The sequence below is a fragment of the Microchirus variegatus genome (assembly GCF_963457635.1).
Source record: "Microchirus variegatus genome assembly, chromosome: 4".
In the NCBI taxonomy this organism is placed as follows: Eukaryota; Metazoa; Chordata; class Actinopteri; order Pleuronectiformes; family Soleidae; genus Microchirus; species Microchirus variegatus.
In genome coordinates, this window is record NC_139805.1 from 21,677,367 (window position 1) to 21,700,134 (window position 22,768).

General features: G+C 41.3%; 1 protein-coding gene across 1 annotated transcript in view; it reads left to right on the plus strand.

Moving 5' to 3' along the window:
* The window catches only part of ncanb (neurocan b), a gene marked incomplete at both ends in the record, with an annotated part of 113,984 nt that overhangs the window by 51,551 nt on the left and 39,665 nt on the right, over window positions 1-22,768 (plus strand). The window lies entirely within an intron of this gene.

The following is a 22,768-nucleotide window of genomic DNA, read 5'->3' on the forward strand; positions in this document are numbered from 1 at the left end:
AATATTGCATCATGATATCACACTTATACTTCATAATACTATTTATAATGCAAAATTAATGTATTAATAATCAAAAACAGTAATTTAAAACTACGTAAATAATAATGTGGACAGCTGTAATTCAAATTTGTGTCAGGAGCCATTTCAGCCACTGTCATTCGTGGCTCGGGCCCTAACAAGCTTATTGACATCCAACAAGGAGGTATATGTTTTCGCCGGAGTTTGTTTGTTTGTTTGTTTATTTGTTTGTTTGTTTGTCTGTCTGTTAGCAACATAACTCGTGATTAAATTTTGGGCGCTATCCGTAGACGCTATCACTATTTTTATCGCTATTTTGTAGGCACTGAGCTGTCTTGGCAGCAAAAGAAATGTTATAAAAACATTCCTAGCAAACATATATTATATTATATTATATTATATCACCTCGCTGGCGGCCACGTTTTCATTATAGCATGATATTAAGTGGAAGGCCGCCAGTTTGACAACTGTGCTCTAAACTCTCACTCTCTAATGGCATGTTTCCACCGGCTCAACTCGGCAGGGCGCGGTTAAGTTGCGTTTCCACTCGCATAGTACCTTGTACTTTTTGTAGTACCTGCTCTGGCGTAGTACCGTCATGTGGGGGATAAAGTGGTAGAAGATGAGTATGAACTTTTCCTTGCAGGTTTGAACAGATATCTGAACTTTGGATAAAAAGCCCCAATGTACAAAATTCTCCTCCCTGGGCTTTGCTTTCTTATTTTTATTTAGAGTCTGGAGCCACTCAAAGCAAATCCTTCCACTCTGCTGTATGAGGGGGAAAATGTGTCCGTCATAGAAATGTGCTGTTGAAGGTCTGTCCACGCCTGACTGTGTGTGAGAGCTAGACGTGCAAGGACACATGGGCCACAGAGGAGCCGTGTGCTCAGCGAGGGGTGGAGTATCTGATTAAAGTGCTGCAGCAGTGGTTCATGCTGCTGTGGATGAGGGAAGACGGAAAACAAAAAGTAGATATCATAAAAAATGCAACGCAGTCAACATTTAGCCCACAGGATTCAATTGAGTTGGAAAACATCACAGTCAGTGCAAAGTTGTTGTTGACAGCGTTCAGTCTGGTGCATTGATTCTGGACCCTAGCCAAAGAACTGTGGGTTGAACTTAAACAAATATTCGATCACTACATGAATAAGAGTCACTGTTTTGCCGTGCGATGTGGGCGTTTTACGCCTTAAGCCCCTTGTGGTTTCAAGGCTTATGTCTCTTTTGGATAGTTACCTTCTTTAAACACAACCATTTCCAGCATCAAGCTCCACTTCTAGTATTTATGGTCTTTGTAGAAAATCCCAAAGGATGGTGATAAAATGTTTGAGTGCATTAACTTGGGATGGATTGGGAGGATGAAGTCGAAGCAGTTATTAAACAAACTGTGTCGTGTTTTCCCCACGTTAGCTCATTGATGCATGTGTTCTGCATGCCTCATTACCAATGGAAAAGTTCATAGATCAGAGGTGAAAGGTCAAAAAAGCACATTGTCCTGGGTCTGATATGTGGGTATTAACATCATTGGAAATCAATCAGACATTCTTGCATTGGATCAATCAATTGTGACAAATGCTTGTAAAATGCATGAATTACATTCTCACCGAGTTTTCAATGATTTGCTGCAATCCATTTTGTTTGGGTTGGTAATTGGAATAAATGATGGCATTTCTACCTTAATGGTGGGAGTGGCACATTTATATAGTTCATAGTGTTTGTTATTTTTACTGATTAGTTCTGCACTTGTTTGTTTTCCCCTCAACTTTCTTCTTTGGGGAAGGTTTAATTGCTTTTCCTGGTGTTACTTATGTGTTTTGCGGTGTTGATTATTGCTAAACAGCTGTATATCTGATGTTGTTAATATTAATCTTGGCTAAAAGCAAAAAGGTTAATTACCAAATACTCAACACAATTTAACCAACACAATATGGTGACGCTCTCAGGGAATTAGACCTACAGAAATGCACTGTATGCCATAATCTCTGTGTTGCTTTTCATACCCGTGGCTCCTATTTCCTTGCATTTTTAGTTGAGCAGCTTATTGTAGGCCACGTACTTTCTCCTCCAATTGTAAACACATTTTGATGTATGCAACATAACCCAATTACAGCCATGGAGGCACATTAACCAGTATCGTCTGAACTGTTTGTGCTCTCCACGTGAAATCCTAGTCAAAATGGGGGCAGTGGCAACACAGCTGCAGCAAACAATATCGTCTGTAGGAATTGGCTTATAGCCACAATTATTTGGGAAGATGCATTTTGGGGAGTTGCATTATTGATGGTGTGTGTTTCTACTGTGAGTCTGTGGTTAATATTTATGAGGGCAAGAGAGAGGAGAGGGAGGTGGGTGGTGTGGACATCTCAGTGTTAGTACTTCAGCTACACTAGATCCTCATTGTCAATATGCTCTCATCGTCAGTATCCGTCTTTTTTATCCTCATTCACTCTTGCCAGTAAAGACTGAGATACCTTACCTCCTTATGTGTCATGTCAACATTTATAAAGTGACATAGTTTTCAAGTAAAGAGTCAGTAATGATGTGTAGTTGCAGTGGCATCATCCATGACTCTGTTATACGCACCATTGAAGACAGTTACTTAGGTTTTCCAAATGTAAGCTCTGTGTGTGCAGAAATGTACAATTGCAGCATACGGTCGTGGTGGCTGGTTTGCAGTAGGCTGTAACGCCCACATCAGAAATGTAATTGTGATGCCCTGTTATAAAAGGCTGTGTCCTGTAACCAAGTGGCCAATGATTGGATGCTATGGCATTGCTGCCTCTTATATTTATGGAATAGACACACGATTCCTGAGTTATCCATTGGAATTTTCATTTATGAGTTTCATAAATCTCAGTTTGATCCCTCACATTTTTGCCACAGGGTCCTTGTTACATGTCATCCTTTGTCACAAAATGTATTATAGAGACAGAAATGTCAAAAAAAAGTCAACAAGATCTCATCTGTGTGTTGTTCTCTCCTGTTGATCATTACAACTTTTTTGTAAAGCCTGGATCTTGCAGCAGCAGAATAAGTGATTAATGAGACACAACACTGTCTGTCAGTTAGATGGCTGTATAATGGCTATGTATTCAGACACAGAAATGAATTATATTTTTCTTTTCACCACTGCTGGAACAAATGTTTGTTCCCAGATATGAAAGAATAAAATATAGCCCAAAATAAACTATGGGAAAAAAAACAACCCCAGGGGGATTCTATGTCACTTATTATGCAAAGATAAAAATAGTAAGATATCTCTGTCTTAATGTCTCTAATCCTTCTACTGGTTTACACAAAAAATGCAGATAAGCGGTGAGACCAAGGAAGTGGAAATAAGATTTGCCATCCTTTGAAGCCCTTACACAACGAGTACAATCACAGAAGCTTTTCCACTTATTCTGCCCGATTACACCTTTATTACACTGTTCGGAGAGTGTGCACACTGTGTGCAAACTCATCATGATGGGGTCACACTACCATTCTGATTAACACAAAGAAATTATGTGCTATAGTTATCATATAATTTCCAACATGGCTCCACCCTCTCAGACCTGAGCAGAGGTCTAATCAGCCGGAGTAATTGAAAAACCCTATGAAACAAGATGTACGAGTATAAAAAGGAGACCATGACCTATCAAAGTGAGTGAAGCAGAGGTGCAAATTGAACAGAAAAAAGTCCATATTAATGTTATTAGTGACACCAGAGCTGTTCAATGTTCAAGGTGTTTTCTCTGAAAAGATTTTCTTTGTCAAAAAATGAGAGGGACTGTCAATTTTGAGCTTCAGCGCAATCCATAAAATGAAAAAGTTGCACAGCAGTGCAGCAAAATTTGTCCACCAAACATTTTCATTACAAAAGTATCAGTACTAACTGTTCAGTGTTCCTGCCCACTCACCAAACTTACACAGTGCAAGGACAGAGGGTCAGAGTGGGAATGAAAGAGGCTTCATTCTCACTATTACAATCATTATAATTATGTTGACTCAATTATTTAGTGTATAATGTTTCTTTAACCCTTTCGAACACGGAGTATTTAGGCTGCCTTATTTCTATTATGTTAAAGGGGACATATTATCCAAAATCAAATTTTAATAATTGAAATCCTTATATATGGGACCATGGAGGTCATATCAGTCGGCAAAGTATGAAAAAAGATGACTCACTTGTGTTTTTGTGGTCCTCTTCAGTCTAATTCCAAGAGATAAAACATGTGATGTTGACTTACGCGCTCATTGGGACGTCACAATGCGCTAAATTCCTGGAATTCAAAAAAGCGTAAAAAAAAACGAGAGTGCTGGCGAGGGCAACGGTATCCGAAAACCAGAAGTCTGCTAAGTCCGCGAAAAGTTCTATTGTATTGTTGTATAAGTTCTTGGCTCCACAGTGCAGCACAGAGTCATACACAAACTTCCATCTTCAGAGGATTTATCTGTCCACTGGATACATGTTATATGACGGCAATGTGCCTGCTCGAGCCTGCAAATGATCACTTTTCCAAATGCTAACTGCTGTTAGCTCCTAGTAGCCTCTGTGGCTAATGTAATTTCTTGTCCCTTAAAGGTGAAGTAAGTAGTTTATAGTGCCATCTAGAGGAGAGGGCGAAATTTACAACAAAGAACTGCTCCTCTGCTCACCCCCTCCCTTCCCTGAGCGCTACGGTATCCTCAGCTGGTCAAATGTCGTCCTCGTCGTCTTACTCCGTGTCAGCAGATGAGGTTCGTGAGGCGAGGGAGAGGGCGAGCTACCGCGGCCGTAGCAGACGAAGCGGAGAGAGAGGCGGGACTTCAGCTACAAGTAAAGCGACGCCTGATTTGTTCTCTCGCGTTTGTCTATACAGGCTCCTGTAGAAACATGGCGTCGTGGCAATGCAGTAGCGGCCATGTTATTTTACATGACTTTTTGAAACACTACGAAAATGAAACAAAGAATATTATACAGCGACTAGACAATGCAGGAGCACATAATATGTATACAAAAGTAGATTTTGGGTCATATAAACCCATAAATACTACACAGTGTCCCTTTAAGTTTCGTTTACAAAAAAAAACTTGGTTTGAACAAAAAGAAAAGACTTCTTCCTTATTGCCATTCTCATTCGATTGTTTTTTAACCCCCCTCCATTTTCAAAAACAACAATGTGCACACAACATTGTTTTCAAAAAAGTTGTCCTTCATCAACCCGCATAAATACGCCATTGAGCGCCGCCAAACCTATGGGCGGCAGTGTAGGGAGAAGGATAAAGCCATGTAAGCCAATCAGAATCCTCAGAATCAACAACAATGAACTACACGAGCGACTCCCGCGACGTCATTTTGTGGCGCATAATGTGACGCTTGAGAACCTAAAACCACGTTTCTCCCAGTTGACATGACAACACATTTCAGAAAATCGTTTTCTGTGATTAAAAACAGGTTTTTCGTGTAAATGAGAGGCCAAACCACGTGGAAATATCTGCACACTCCCTTCATATAAACTATGCTTTAAATGATTTATACCTTTGACTCAACAACACGTAAGAAGACATAAAAAACACATTTTGTAAAGATGTGGCCTATATGACCAATTCACCAAGGGACACCAACTGGAGCAGTACTTGTTCTGCATCTCACTATCAATGGACCGTACTCAGTAAACACATTAGGTTTAAGATGTGTTTCTCCTGCAGTGACAAGTCAAATTTCACCCTTCTTAATCCCATCACTTCCTAATCACTGCAAAATTAGACTGTTCCTCCACGTAGCTCTCTGTGTGATTCATGACAACGTCAGCTGACAAAACAACCTCGACTCAAGGTCAACTTGTTTGTTTTGCTGCACAAACGCAAACTTTTGTCAAAGCATAAAAATCTACAGCTTAGTGGCACCTGTTTATCTGTTGATAAAGCCTGACTGATACAGTCAACATAAGCATCAGAACTGTCAGGGAAAACGTGAGACTAATATTCAGCACACAACTGTCATGTCTTCTATTCTATAATGAGAGCTTTTCATGAAGCCTGTGCTCGTAAACATGTTTGTAGAACAGGTTATATCCAAGAAACGTGCAAATTAAGTGACCAGCAGCTGTAGTGAGTGATTGTTTCAAAAGGTTAAGTCCACATTATACTTCTCCGACTGCGTAATGCGTTATCCATCTGCGTAACCACAGAGACCCCTCGAGCCTTCATACTTCTGCGTCGTGGACGGATAGGCGCTGCAATTTCCCGCCCGATCAGTAGGGGTCGCTGCGCAAGGTTGTTGTGCTTTTGGCTACAGTGAGCAATGGCGTCCGGGAGAGAAAGAGAGAGAAAGACTGTTGTTGTTGAAACATTGACCGTTTCTCACTTTTCTGTGTCACGGAACGCAGTTTTAAGATAATTTGAGGAGAGAAATTGGTCATTTAGAGTCTAAACATGTGCTGTATGTATTAAGATATGACGTATTTATAGTTTGGCAGCGACGTTGTCGGTGGTGATCAGCTCCGACTCTGTGGGCTTTAGGCGACATCGTTACTTTTCATGCCTTTTTTGCCATTGAAAATGTAACGTTGTTTTTGTGACAGCTGCGTTTGATTCAATTGTGGTTTGTTGTACAGAAAACAATTTAACCTTCCTCTGAATACAGGTCAACAAATAACCGTAAATAGAACAGGAGCGAGGGCAATTATATCTGCTCGGCTGTTTGTTCTCCAGAAAGGCCCCAATTTGTCCATCAGTCAGTCAGAAGACAGAAAGGCAACAGACAGGTAAATCTGTGCAATCTTTCATATGTGTCAGCCAACAATCAGAGGAAAAACAGTGTGTTTTATTCATGGCTATTTCAGAATTAACACTGAGCCCCGGTCATGAAGTTTGACTTTCAGATTTTAAATGCAGAATGTGCTGTAAGATCAAGACAGAAAATCACCCCATTAAACTGAGGAAATTACTCTCATCACACTGTTCTCTCTTCCTCTCTTTCCAACCACTGTCCTCCAACCTCCTCTCTATCCATCTTCCCGTATCCCATTGTGGATTCCCCCTCCTCCTTTCAGTCTGTCATTTGCATGATGAATTAGAGGAGATAACGGAACCTGAGCTGCCTCAGACAATTTGGCCAAAGCGACATGCTCCACTGGCTGTGACATTTCTTCTTCTTTTTTTCTACTTTTTTTTATCCCCCTCATCAACATTCCTCCTCAGCGCTCCAAAATCTCCTAAAGGAAATCAGTCAGAAACAAGGACCAGAGTGTTGGTGGGTATAACACCCAACATGAGCAGGGTAAAAAAAAGCATAGACACTTGATCATTTTTATGCTCTTCCAGCCCAAAGTGCAAGAAAAGTGTACCTCAAAAGGCTGTCAGCCTCTCCCCCAGGAGAAAAACTGTGTTCTCTGTGTAACCTTCTTTAAAGTGAGCGGAGAGAGATTCTCCTTTTCACATAATATATATGGCACATCTGAAAGTATGCCTTAAATGGACATATTAAGGCCATATGAGTAGGCAAAGTGTGAAAAAGAAAGACTCCCTCGTGTTTTTGTGGTCCGCCTCAGTCTAAGTACAGGAGATAAAACATGTGATGTTGACTTCCTCACGCAATCTGATGTCAGACTGATAAATTCCTGGAATTGTTGTCTCGCTGAGCTCCGCTTTGTCCCTAAAACAACACAAGAGTGCAAGCAAGGGCAATATTATCCGGAAGAGCGGAAGTCTGCGAAGTGTTCTATTCTTGGCTGCACAGTGCTGCACAGAGTTCTACACAAACTTCCAGCCTGAGAGGATTTACGTGTCCAGTGGATACATTTTATATATGACGGCAATGTGCCGGCTATAGTCGGCAAATGACGTAGTTTCATGTGTCTCAGTTGCATTTAAAGAGAAAGGCACTCAAAACCGAGCGTTCTGAACAGGGCTGTTTTGGCAGGGTGATTGAACTGCTGTGGTGCTTCATCCTTAAGGTATTTTAACCAAAGCATGTCACAGACATGTTCATTAGGACACCAGGGAACTAGGTTAACTTGGGTTCCAGCCCCGTTTGGAACAACTTTGGAACAAGGGCCTTTCTGCAAGGAGTTTGCATGTTCTCCCTGTGTGTGTGTGGGTTTTCTCCGGGTTCTCCGGCTTCCTCCCACAGTCCAAAAACATGCGATACCGGGATGAGGTGAATTGGTCACTCTAAATTGACCATAGGTGTGAGAGTGTGAGTGAATGGTTGTTTGTCTCTATATGTGGTCCTGCGATGGACTGGTGAACTGTCCAGGGTGTACCCCACCTATCGCCAAATGTCAGCTGAGATAGGCACAGCACCCCCCGCAACCCTCTGGTTTAGGATAAAGCGGTAGATGATGGATGGATGGATGAGTCCTTTTAATGACACAACACATCCAGGGAGGGCAACCCTTGCATGCCACAATGGACGAAAACACCATGCTCTAAAGTGTCCTCTTGGGTCACAAGCCAGGGTTTTAAATGGAAACAAAGCTATGGCAGCTTTTACTGCATTGCACAGCTTGCTGGTGGTGGCCACAAACATCGGTCATGTCGCCTCAATCTTTCCATTATCTTACTACAGTTGCAGTTGCAAACGCTTCACCCTCTAACAGAGTTGAATTTTACAGTCCTCGGTCAACGTCAAGCAAAAAAAAACACATTAAGCAGCAGCATCTTCTGCAGTATCTTGGCTCGCAGCGATGTCCTCGAGTTTTCTGCTCAACGGGAAGCACACCTGAACGTTATTATATTTATTTTTCACCTCTCCACACACTCTGGCCTCATATCCAATCATGGTGATTAGATCTGAGTCTTTCCACTTCCTTCCACTCCCTCTGCCTTCCATTACCTCTCTCTATCTATGTTTTTTTTTTACCTCACATTTATTCATTTGACCACACCTTCATATCTACATACTTTCTTCCTGCTCTTTCACCCCCCCTTTCCCTTTTATTAATCCTCATTTTCTTTGTCCCCATCTATCAGTCCTTTTTCCTCAATTATCTGCCCTCTCTCCAGCCTCCTCCCCTGTCCCCCTCCCCTCACCCCTCCTATATGATGTTCCGACAGTATATTGCTGTATTGGATATTTCTCGCAGTGCAACATTTCTCACCAATAACACATTTCATTTCCTCCCCTTTGCTGTTCCTCACTCTACCACAACCCCTAACCTCTCCTCAGCACCACCTCCTCTCGCTCTGGCTCTATGCGTCTGTCTCGTTCCCTTTCCCTCGCTCTTTATTTTCCTTTCAAAGGCCAGTACAATTATTCATACCAAAATGCCTTTGTACTCATGCATAAAATGAAATTCATTCAAGTTCACATGCGCACTCACGTCCAAACTCAGATTTCCAAATGTTCTCACAAGGTTCTGCACAAAATATTTCCTCCCTTTTAGTTTCTTTTTTCTCACTCTCTCTCTTCTTCTCAAGCACACACACACACACACACACACACACACACTGGTTTCTATGACTTCAGAGGACATTACACTGACTTTCACCATAACTTAAACCTAACCACACAACATGTCTTCACATGTAAAGATTTACATTTTGGGGACTTGCATTTTGTCCCAATATGGAAGACAAGTCCTTAAGTCGAAACAGATTTAAAGGTGCATTATGTAATAAATCTAAAGCAACTGGCCGTAAAATCCTCCTAATATGTCACAGAGACTCAGGAATAATGTTCATATAACAAACTGAACTCACCAACAACAACAGTACAGTCAAAATATTTGCATTAAAAAAAATATTTTGCAGACTGCAAATCATGTTTATGTTTGGAAATAATGTTTTGGCGTCATGTGGCGCCACCTACCACCGTCGACCAATCATTGCAGTCATTAGAGTCTCAGCCACATTCTTGGCAACATTCTTTTTTCTTATGTATTTTTTGGGCCTTTTTGCCTTTAATGATAGCATAGTATAGAGAGAAAGGAAACGGGAGGCAGAGAGATGGGGAATGACGCGCAGGAAAGACCGCTTGGTGTGGGTTACAGCCTCAGCATATGGGGCAGGTGCTCTACCAACTGAGCCACCGCTGCCCCGTTCTTGGCCACATTCTTACATATGGCACATTTAAGTTCCCACAACAAACACACACACACGCAGGTTGGCATATGTATTCTTCTTAGGACACTGCATTAACTTCCATTCATTTGGATTGGCCAAAATGAAGGATTAACCTTAACCTAACCACAGCTTAAACATTACCCCCAAACTTAATCGAATCATCAGAAATGAGGGTCTGTCTCACTAGGACCAGGATTGTGTCTCCATGAGAACTTCTGGTCCTGACTACACTCTTAGAATTAAGGGTTCCAAAAGTATTCTTCTGCAAGGGCTGAGGTTCTAGCTGGAATAATTTGCGTCTGAAAAAACCCTTTCCCAAGGAAACCCCAAAGGGTTCTTGGTAACACTAATGGTTCCAGTAAGAACCATTTTGATACAGAGAACCCTTTAAAACCCCTTTCCTGAATAAAGGGTTTTAAAAGGGTTCTTGGAAACACTAAGGGTTCCAGGTGGAAACTTTATAAAATATTCTACCTGGAACCAAAAAGGGTTCTCCTATGAGGACAAGCCGAAGAACCTTATATGGTTCTACTTAGCATTTTTAAGTAGAACTTAAAAGTTCCCAAAGAGGTAACAAATACAAGAACACACTCACTCACACCTGCGTCTGCCATTTATAAATCCAATATATACTCAAGACTTTATTAAGAGCTAATGCATAACTCATGTTCATAAAGGCCAAGAGAAGCGGGCCTGAGTTTCTGTATTAGCTAATTCATCCTCTGGGACCCACTCCACTCACTTTAGATCATATGATTGAGCCTGAAACATTCATGAGGCTCAGGCTAATAATATAAGCAGCCCCTCACCTCGCTCACCGGTGTGTCCACAGATCTTAGTGATGAGGTCAAAGATGACAGGGGGGAATGGTGAGGACAGGCTGCAGCTGAGGATAATGGATGTTTTATTGTAGGGACACGCAGGCTCATGAGATGTTTGTCAGCGGATCTGTCAGAATCGGGGGATTTGGAGTGAACCGAGGCAGTGGGGTGAAATTGGCATGCTTGGACCTCGAGGTCTTGAATGCAATAAAGACGGGTTATCACCAGAAACATAGGACCGAGCAGTAAAGCAGAAGATAGATGGGTTGTCGGTGAGTAGCGAGGGTATGTAGAAGAAGACAGATAGAAAGGGTCCACGCTGCCATGCTGCTCCCTGCAGGACATCACATTCACGCTCTTTCATTAATGATTGAAGATATTTATGTGTGCGGCTCCAAATCCTACAAGTTCTAGCAGCTAGGTCAATATGTTGTGGATATCTAGTGCTGTTGTTTGACTACTACTATTTCAGGCAATGTTGCGTCCAGTGCTGACCACCAGAGTGAAAGAAAGCACTGTTAGAAATTGATGATTCTTATAACAATGAAATATTTGATAGGTCACACGGAACAACAGCAGAGACAGACTGTGGCAAAACATGGTACCTCTAGGACCTTGATGTTTTATTGGTTATTGTTTTCTATTTCTTTCTTTTTGTTTTGTTTTTGGACAGTGTGATTCTGTACATTTGTGTCCCAAAGAGTCTCCTGAAATCTGCCCTGAGTGTGCTGAAATCTGTTGTTGTGCTGTTATTGTCTTGAATGATCCATAACTGTAATTCTTCACATACGTCGACTGACTCTTTGAGATCATTTCCCTGCTTTTTATTTGCCAATATAACATTATATTCTGTGCACGGCGAAACTGTGTCATAGAAATCAATATGTACTGGTTAATATTGATACTATGGTGGTTGCCATTATAAATAAATCTCTCAGATCACCAATAATGATTTAGAAGTATTTGCTGTACCTAATCGAAACACTAATGTAGTGAAAAGAAACAAAATTTTCAGTGAATCAAATCACTGCTTTATCCTCCACATGAGGGTCACTTGGTGTGATGAACCTGAAGTGCTTTGTATCAAAAAATATAAAACATACTTAAACTAGAAGAACTCGTTGAGCGCAGACCTCCACCAAGGCAGCTAAGCCCCCCACAAAATAGCGATAAAATTAGTGAAAGCGTCTACGGATCATGCCCAAAATTTAATCACTTCCTCCTGGTCCCACATTTCCTGAAAATTTCATCCAAATCCTTCCTCGACTTTTTGAATGTTGCTAACAGACAGACAGACACAAACTCCAGTGTAAATACCTCCTGGCGGACATCAGTTATCAATACAATTTCGAAATATACTATATTTTAAGCAAAAGGAAGGTGTTGCAGTTTCATGTCACCATGCTACTGGTTATTAAAAGCCATTCTAAATAAATACATTTGTCCCAGGTCAGTGATAGAACACAAACAACAACAGCAAAGGGATCATTTAATGGGTCGTTTTATTTCTGCTGAAGTATGCTTGTTTTCCTAAGATGCTTCACCAAACAGACAGTGATATAACAACAAATGACTTGGCACAGTGACTCAGGTGAGATGTGCATGGGGCTTGATGGGGAAGTAAATGGCAGTGTGCACGACTGCAGTGTGATTGATGACTATCCATTTGTCACAATGCGTTGGCAACGCAGGAGCTCTTAAGAGGCTGATATTGGCTGGATCTACCTCTATTAACGTGCCTCATTAATTCATCCACACCACCGGATTCCTCCATCAGCATTATGAATGACCATGGCCCCCCCCCACCCTCACCCCACCTGCCAGCACCACCTGATTGGAGCTGCAGGGCGGGAAAACATGACACATGTACTCATGGAAAGCCTGATCATGACATCATATACACATGAAAACTAGCAGACACAAGCTCTGAAACATGCATGTGTGCGCACCAGTGTGCAGTTAAAGTGTGCTCATGGTAGATAAGCGGAGTGTGGTTGGCACAACATTTGCTAGTTTTCAATCAGTGCGGACACTCGTTTCTCACCAGACTTCTCAGGACAATGAGAAACAAAGGACATACTGGCTGCAGTGCTGAATGGGAATGAGCTGTGTGTGTGTGTGTGTGTGTGTGTGTGTGTGTGTGTGTGTGTGTGTGTGTGTGTGTGTGTGTGTGAGTGTGCGTGTGTGTGGGTGTGTGTGTGTGTGTGTGTGTGTGTGTGTGTGTGTGTGTGTGTGTGTGTGTGTGTGTGTGTGTGTGTGTGTGACTATCTCTTTGGTATAAACACACTGCAGATTAATGAGCTGCTGGCCAAGTTGCCAGGACCCACCTCTCTTTCTTTAGCACTTTTTCCCTCTCACTGTTCAACACCCCCCCCCCCCCCCCCACACACACACACACACATTCATGTTTTCCCTTTTTTCCATTCCATACACTCCATATATACACACGTACCACCTTGAGTTGCCTGGTCATGACCGCTCGTCTTTGTAATTTACTCGTCAGCTAAAGTACCGGGTAAAGCATATGCATGCTCCTGCATGATTAGCTCAGTATGTGTCCGTGTGTGTGTGTGTGTGTGTGTGTGTGTGTGTGTGTGTGTGTGTGTGTGTGTGTTGTGCTGAATGAATGGAGGTAATGACTCTGTATACACAGGGTGACGTCTGTTGGAGGTAGTGAAGCATGTAAAGGCTGGACAAGTAGAAAGCAGGGCAAATTGATTTTTCCTTTAAGACCAAGAACCAAGCCTTTCAGCGAGCCCTGTCACCAGGATCAGATGTTTTTGATCTTTTCTGCAAACCCAGATGTATGTGAGCTCATGTTTCTGAATGGAAATGACTTTACTCGTGTTTTAACCACTTGTGGCGTGTTTCATGTGTAGTACAAACTGCTCAGTTAACCACAGTGCCTCAGTACACTTGCTCACACATTTAATTGCTTTTTTTTTTTTTTTTTGATTTGTATCACCCCCAAAATTAAATAATTTCTTCCTTTGGACCATAACCTAAATCCCCAGAAAATGTAATTAAAAATCAATCCTTCACAGACAAACTTGGCCAAAAAAATAACCTCCTTGGTGGAAGTAATTATGTATTTTAATACACAGTTGTATTTCAACTTGATCACCAGAGAAAAATTGGTGTAGTACAATTCTGCAAACAATGTATTTTAAACTTATATTAAACGGCAAAAGCACCTATAGTTGGAGCTCGGGAATAATGATTGTTTCTATACAAACACTGCAACACAATCTTTTAACATTTTGGTCTCAAACTGTGCCGCTTGTGAGAATTTGACCTCAGATACTTGTGAAGTTAGGTTCACCTCTACACCTGCTTGTTACTGCAAATATGTAACAGCATAATCTCTATCCAGGGAGTCATATAGTCATGGTCAAGTTTACCTACTGAATTTTAAATAGTGCATCAGAATAGGACAGAAAGGTAACTTAAGTGACTTTTAAAGCGGTGTAGTTGTTGATGCCTGGGCTGAGAATTTCAGAAACTAAAAATGGTCCAGAAAATAAATAAAGAAATATCCAATGAGCAGTACCAAGAGTTGGAGAAGACCATCTCTGAATGCACAACATTGAATATGCTACAGAAGAAGACCACATTGGGTGCTAGTCCTGACACATGTAATCATTTGATTATGTTGACTCAGCCAACTCCAGAAACATATATATATAATGACAAATGTTCAAATCTAAGGGGTGTCAAACTAATTTTCACTGAGTGCCACATCAGCATAATGATTACCCTCAAAGGGCCAGAATAAATGTGCACAGAATAAATGTAACTAAATGTAACTACTCTGTAACATTATTGCTAAATAACTTTCTGTATTTCTTACTTATTCAAGTTACAAATATGATGTAGTGTATTATATTGCATTGGATGTAACCTGTTCCGCGATGGTGTTTCTTGACAAACTAACAGTTTTAAAAGTCTGTATCTGGTCAGGGCAGACCTGCTCACACACCTTCAGCATGCACTGCTTCAAAAACACACCCTCAGAAAAAGATTTTGAGGCACGGGTGATTTCTTCAGCCTCAATAAAGTGAGCTTTCACTGCCACATCGTTTTTGGTTGTGGCTTTTGTGAACACATTCTGCTGCAATCACAGTCTCAATCTCAATTTCACTCGTCGCTTGATGCGTATATACAATGATACACTGCAATCTTGTGGCAGTGCCGTCACTTTGCAGGTAACGCAATCGCCATGCATTGTGGGAAATGTAGTTTATGGTCAATGCACGTCTTATAGCAGCATAGACCTATTTTAACACAGATGTTTAAGACCAATTAATCACCCGCGGGCCACATAAAATGACGTGGCGGGCCACATCTGGCCCCCGGGCCTTGAGTTTGACACGTGTGCCTTAGATGATACATGTACCATTCCCCATGGTTTGCAGAAAGATTTTTCCTGGTGTCCAGGCTGAACAAATACTTTTAGAAATGTGGTAAAAGTACAAACATCATTGTATACACACTGAGGTGACCTAACTCGATCAAACAGAGTGTTTTCTTTTCTTATCTCTGTGATTTAGAGAAAAAGAAATGCCAAGTCAAGAATGAGAACAAGAAAACATAAAACAGAAGGAGACAGAGCAAAGATGACTGAGTGGATAACATCCCTGACAGGGCCTGAGTGTGACTGACGGTTAAACACAAAGTACCTTGCCTTTAAAAGAAATGGTGAATAATTCCTCCTTAAGCTCTACTAGGTATCACATCCTCGTATAATTGCACCGTCAGTGATTAATTGACTCTGACAGCACTAAGGAAAAAACAGATAATTTCACCCTACTATTTTCTCTTTAAGTATGTCAGACATAGTGACAGGAGGCAGAGAATAGCCTGTCACTCATGCCTCTGGGGATGTGCTCTACTTTTAAGAGTAGAATTATAGTATTTTTTAAGCGTGCATGCCCATAGAAGTGAGGACAGAGCGAGGAGGAAGTGAGGGTGGAAGGAGGGAAGGAAAGGACATGTGATGGAAGGGAAAGGGAAAGGAGACGGGGTATAAAAATGAAGTAATAAAGTCTGGGAGGAAGGTGGAACGGATGGGAAGATTGATGACAGGTGATTAAAAAATGTGAGATGGAAGATTGAAGAGGAAGTAGAGAAAATGACAGTCGAGAAAGTAATCTGTTTTAAGGGTTGGTTGTGCATCTCTTTAAGCTTAGGTGAGACGTGTTAATGAACACTCCTGGGTGTCCCTAGGCAGATGAAGTTGTCGAGGAACGGGCCAAACTTTACATGGCCCAGAGGGACGCTGGCTGTTGCTTTTGCTGCTGCTGCTGCTGCTGCTGCTGCTGCGAGCCCTAAGGGGACACATGTTCACCCCAGTGACTCAAAAGAAAATTAACCTAGTGAGACTCACAGGGCAAAGGAGGATAAACTTGCCATTTAGATATGTCCAGAGGGAGGGATGGAAAATAGAAGGTGAAAGACTCAGAAGTGACTAATGAACAAGACAAGAGTGTTGGGAGGATGAGGCAGAGGAACAGAGGTAGCTCTAAGGAAGGAAATGAAGACAAGGGAATAGAAGAGAAGGGGATTGAACCTAAAAAAAAAAAAAAGTGGGACATCTGTGCTACGTGTCCCAGTGATTGTCTGTATCTATTTTGAATTTCCTCTTATTTTAAAATGTCTCTCTTTCTCTTTCTGTGGGAAGACAGAAATAGAGTGTGACTGTGTTGTGCTGGTGGCACAGTGGCAGCTTGTTTGGCATTTCCTGTTCCTGGCTTCTTCTTCCTTCACTGCCCTCCCACCCACACAAAATATTAAAAGACACCAGAGATGGAGCCATTGGACACATGCACCCACAAACACACACACACATATATGATTTTAAAGAACTTTTAGCGAGGAAACTCATAGACATAATACATACCATAACCCCTTACTCTAAACTGAACTATTACAACTAAATGCCTAACCCTAAGTCTTAAAAAGCCCTGTGAGGATGAGATAAAGTGTCCTCCCTTTCTTAAAATATCCTCCCATAGTTTAGATGATTTTGGGGGGTGGTTTTTTTGGTCCTCATGAAGCTATACATACAAGTGCACACACACACAAGACACACATGCACGTAACATCAGTGAGCGGAGTCAGGCTGTCAGAACTGAAGGCTAGTAGAGCGATGTGAGATGTTGTGACACTTTACCTCATTACATTTTCCCAGGGCTGTTATGAATGTTGCTGCAGTGCTGTCAACCAAAGCAAAGGCCTGTCTGAAACATACTGTGGGCACAAGCATCCACCCACCCAGACACACACACACGCACACACACACATGCACACACAATTGTCATGTATTCGCGCTGAAACACATGAATTAAGATGAATCGTTTGCTGTTGTTGTTTATATTTCATGCCACAGTGCAATTTTTTTTTTTTTTTAACGTCTACAAGACAGGTTTTTAGACTCACTTTACTTGCTTTCCCCCTCAACTCACAGGGAAATCTTGTAAACCCTGACGATTTGGATTGTACGGCTCTCAGTACATCGCCTGGGCTCCAGGATGTAATTGCATCTGGGGCTTGCGGTGAGATATCCTGTTCATCCAAACGTCTTAGTTACGTAAAAGGGACTTTTAAACAAAAAAAAGTCACCAAAAAGCCCAGGATGAAGGGCAAGTGAATTCTGAGATTGGTTGATCTGGGACGCACCGAGCTCTCTGGAGACCAGGACAAAGCCTTGGGCTGTACCAGACCTGCTGCGTAGACTGTCTGCTTCCTCTCCTCCCTGCTGATCCTCATTCCTTTGTAATCCACTCAAACCTAAACAGAAGTGAAGGCACTGACTCAACAGTTTGGCTACTGCTTACACACACATTGACACAATTTAAAAACATATTTTACAAGTAGACATACAGGTATAAGTACGCATGCAGTACAAATACATCCATGCATTGCTTATTTGCGTAAACAAGATACAGTGTAATATGTAATCTTGAATCGTAATCTTTCTTAGATTTCACATCCATGGTGGCAAAATCCATTTGATGAGGACAGCGACCAAACAGACCTTGAAAAAAAGTGGGAATCGGGGGTTTGTTTCAGCTCTTCAAGTGTCCTCTACATGTCAGATGTGAATCGATAATATATGCTTATATCAACTGTTCATAAGCGTTCATTCAATTGGGTTAATTCCATGTTTATACAATCAAAAAAATCATGAAGAAAGGGACTGTTTGGTCCAATCATGATTGAAGGAACATAACTAGGCTAATTTACTTTGCTTAAGATAGATGATATCCAACCAACACGATGACAAAACCACCATTTGATTGTGAGCTAAACATGTAGATTTTATCCCTGGACTTGTTTACAAAGTGACACAAACGGCAGTTTCCTGTGCAAAAAGACAAGTTAAAGCTGCAAATATTTTTTCCTTATCCTCTACTTTTTCGGCAAAGGGAGTGTACAGAGTGCTGTCATTTCTGTGTAACACCCCGACTATGTGTTAATACCGTTTAGAACCACATTTAAACAAAACTAAACCATTCCCACAAGAGGTTTGTCTGAGTTTGGTTTGTCATGGTTACCGACCATGGCATGTTGTCATGTGTGGTGCTGTTGCCAGACAAGATTGGGTTAAAAAAAAAATGCCAACAAACAATTCAGCATTCACACATGTACTAAAACATGTATACTTTCAGTTTACGCCTGCAGCTCTGTGTGTGTGCGTGTGTATGTGTGTGGTCTGTAAACACACACGCAAACAAGAACACAAAAATTCAGTGCCTGCGGTGTACAAACTATTTTCCCCTTCACTGGTCACACAGCCTTTACACTACAGATATGTAGGGTTAGGGTCAACACACGGAATTAATTGTATGCTGCACACACACACATACACATCACAGCAACATTATAGCTATTGACACAACACAGCATGGTCCATTGACTGGGCATGCTGTTTGCACTAGCGCTGGTTCAATAGAAAGTTATACATCTTGGTAGAAGGGCATGGAAATGTCAATGCCCCTCAGCATACGAAAGGAAGTCAATCATCCAGGGTCTCGCACAATGAAAGATGACAAACACAAAGCCTGTCAGTGAAAACCTTTGTCTGACAAACATTTACATTTCAAAGGCTCCATTTTACAAGATGCCACTTCCATTTATTTATTTTTACATCGTGCTGTCTGTGGTTTGGAGCAATTAGAAGATGGTGAAGAGCTGTGACGAGATCTGTCACTGCTGTTGGTTGATAACAGGGCACACTGGCACCCAGTGGGTTTGTCCGGGCCCTTTTCTCTTCTTCTTCCTCCTCTTCTATTTCTTCCTTAAATCACTTATTTGAAGGGCTTCCCACCTCCATCAGTCCTGGTGAAAAATGATGTATTTTATTGGTCTCAGCGTGTGGAGAAATGGCCGTATAGCACCTCCTATCAAGTTTTAACAAAGCAGCCCCCGGCGCTCATTTTCCCTCCATGCATGAAATGTGGTAGGCTTATGTAACAGGGTAACAGATCTGTAATAAATAAAGTCTTGTTGAGCCATGACTTAAATGGTGCCACTTTGAATGAGGTGCTTACCATAGTCATAGTGCCACCCACTGGCAATGTGAATTAAGTTTTAGTAATCAGTTTTTAGTTTTTATTAGATGTTAATGCTCTGGTCTAGAGCCCTTCCTCGCATGCCAGGGCAAATATCAATATTTTAATTAGCAAAATAAGGTGCGCTAAAGTAAACAAATGAGGGAAACATGGGTGGAAGTTACCTGACCAAAGAGGTGGGAGTTTACAGCGGGATAATAGCAGAGAAAGCTATGTGAACAGATGTCCCATCCACGGTCAATACATAGACTTTATCTATTTTGTTAAAATAGAGAAAATCCTAACTTTTCATGTATGTTTTGTTTTCTTCACTTAGACAGATACTGTGGTGTATTGCTTTAGTTTTGTCTTACAATATATTGATTATCACAGAATCATTGTATCGTGATATTATTGGTATCGTGGACCATGTATCGTATCGTATCACACCTTCATGTACTGTACCGTATCATATCGTACCGTACCCTATCGTATCATACAGTACAGTGCAGTACCATATCGTACCGTATCATATCATGTCGTATCGTATCGTATTGTGAGGTACCCTGTGATTCCCACCTCTACTCTGGGGCTACATGATACGCAGCAGCAACTTGTTTGGTCTGTGCTCTTTAATGTGACATTGTTGACGAAGGAAGTGCAACAATAATGTGCACCATCATGCTCACATGCAAGAAATGACATCTCACTCAACTGCACAGTGACCCTTGTGTGCAGCAGCACAAAGCTGCATGAATCAGTCAGTGTCCAGGCTTCACCTCGACAAACACTTGCATGTGATGACCTGCTCAACACTGCTTTCAGCTTTAATTGGAGTTTGTTTCATGGTTGTGTGTGAAAGACAGATTGATTGGGATATGAATGCCTTTTATGTCACAGGCAAAAAGAAAATCAGTCCTCCTTTGTCACATTAATATCGCCCCTTCATGTCCTCTATATGACCCTGTCAGACGTGAATGTGTCTGGATGGCATTTACGGTTTCAAAGGTTCTCTGTGTGTAATTGATCATACTGCTGTTTGATCTGTGAGGATGGCATTTAGTCTGCAGAGAAAAACATGCTTTTCTGTCTCGGTTAGGACCAACATGCTGCCTGTCAACTGTCCACTCTTTCCACCAGTCTAAGTGTGGTGTGGTGTGGATTTCACACTCTGCTTGTATTTCTACCTGTTCACAATTCTGACACACGTTGAACTGCATCTTACATTCATTAATTGACTTTTTCCTTCATTTTTCTCTCATCTTTCAAGCTCATCTTGTTTAACTTCTATCCCTTTCCCACTCTCACTTTTTTCATTGCGCTCTCCTTCATCTCTGCACTTAATGAGGCATTTTTCTTTCGTCACAGTTGACCAAAGCAATGTGTTCACAGTTCACTGAAACAGAAACAGCTCTCCTTCAAAAGATTCCCTCAAAAAATACATAAAGAAAAAAAAGTGTTCTGTTGTGTACTGTTCTATTTTTTTTCCATGCTTTTATTAAGTTAATTAGCAACCAGCTGCAATTTTCTCAACAAAGTAGATGCGTTATTCCTTGTAAACATCCAGCATCTTAATTTCCTCTCCACTGCACCAAAAATCGGAGTCTACTATGAGGATTGAAAAACACAGTCAAAGAAGACTGTGTTTCTAGTTTTATTCCCAGGTCATTAAATTTCAGCATTTTGGGATTAAGGCTCTCTTTCCTGAGCCCCTTTCACCAGATGACCACACATGCATGTATTCCATACACGACACACGACCGTCTCCCCATATTTGAAACCTTCTGCTGCTATTAATAAATACTGTGTTTTTTGCATTCACCTTCCGCCTCTCTCTTTAAGTCCTTTGGAGAAGCTTTGTAGTAGAGGCTAATGTTACCATAGAAAATAGCATTTTAGAGCATTTTGTGAGACGTGTTCAAACTTATTATTGCAATATGTGGGCACAGGTGAGGCTGTCTGTAAAGTGCACATCAGCCTGTTGTGAAGCAGGTTCTTCTGAAACTAGAAGTTCATAGATGAATTGGTATTGAAGAAGACCAGAAACTACCTTTTACTGATGTTATTTTCCCTTTCCCCTTCCATTCAAACTGATATTTCACTCTCTCTCTCTCTCTCTTTTCAAACTGGAGGACTATGTCTATTTTTATATACAGTCTGGTTCTTACCAATGCTAGAATAGTGACATTTCCACTGAAGGGATGAGTACACATTTCATATCAATGGAACAGCCAATAGGAGGCGCCCACTCGCTCTGTCTGAAGAACCCAATAATTAGTCATAATCTCTTGTTTTTTTTATTTATTCAAGCCTGGAAACAGAGGATGTGCAGAAGTCTACACTCTTAGAAATAAGGGTTCCAAAAGGGTCCTTCTACAAGGGTTGAGGTTCTACCTGGAACCATTTGCTTCTGAAAAACCTTTTCCTGAATAAAGGGTTTTAAAAGGGTTCTTGGTGGAATCGTCCAAATGGGCTCCAGGTGGAACCTTTATAAAAAGGTTCTACCTGGAGCCAATGCCTATGACGACAAGCCAAAGAACCTTATATGGTTCTACTTACCACTTTTATTTCTAAGAGTGTAGTTCTTCACATCACTTGGTTTACACTATGGAAGTACTGATCAATAATACCTGAAATATGTTGCCTACACCAGCTTTAAATATTCACAATTACACAAGAAACAGTTCAAACTTTCATGAAAAACCAGGTTAACCTGCCTAATCAGGGATGCGATGGTGCAATTTGACAGCATTGAACTAACAGTGACCAGACTCGCTATGGTGTCAGCCATTATCAACAACAATACATCACCCTAAAAATGCTTTCATGCTGTCATGTCATTTGTATCTAATGTATCTGATGTATCTTCCATGTGGAGATGAAGACGCCTGTGGGTTATTAGTCCAGACTCTGCCTCATTATTTGAGTCTCGGATGTTAGTGAGTTCCCACTTATTAAAAGTTAAATAGACAGCTTCTAAAGTGGGCCGTGTGATGTCAGACTCCTGTGGTGTTTACTTTGACCTTCTGAAAAATCGCTTCTGTTACAGTAGCTGCAGGATGGCTGCAGAATGTTGCAGAATGGGATATTCCTTCTCTTACAAGCACATATACCTTTTATGGCATAGTTACTGGAACAATGAAAATAATACCATGTTTAAAAGCATACCAATCCCCAGCTGAAATATCAATTCTGCTCCCTGAGCCTTTATTACCCTTTGTCAATTTTCTCTGCTGGAGTCTCCACTGGACTCTTAATAGATCAAACCACAACATCCATAACCCTGAAATGTTTTGATTGTGGCCAAGATTTTGTACATAAAATGGAGAAAGTGCTGGCTAGTTTTTT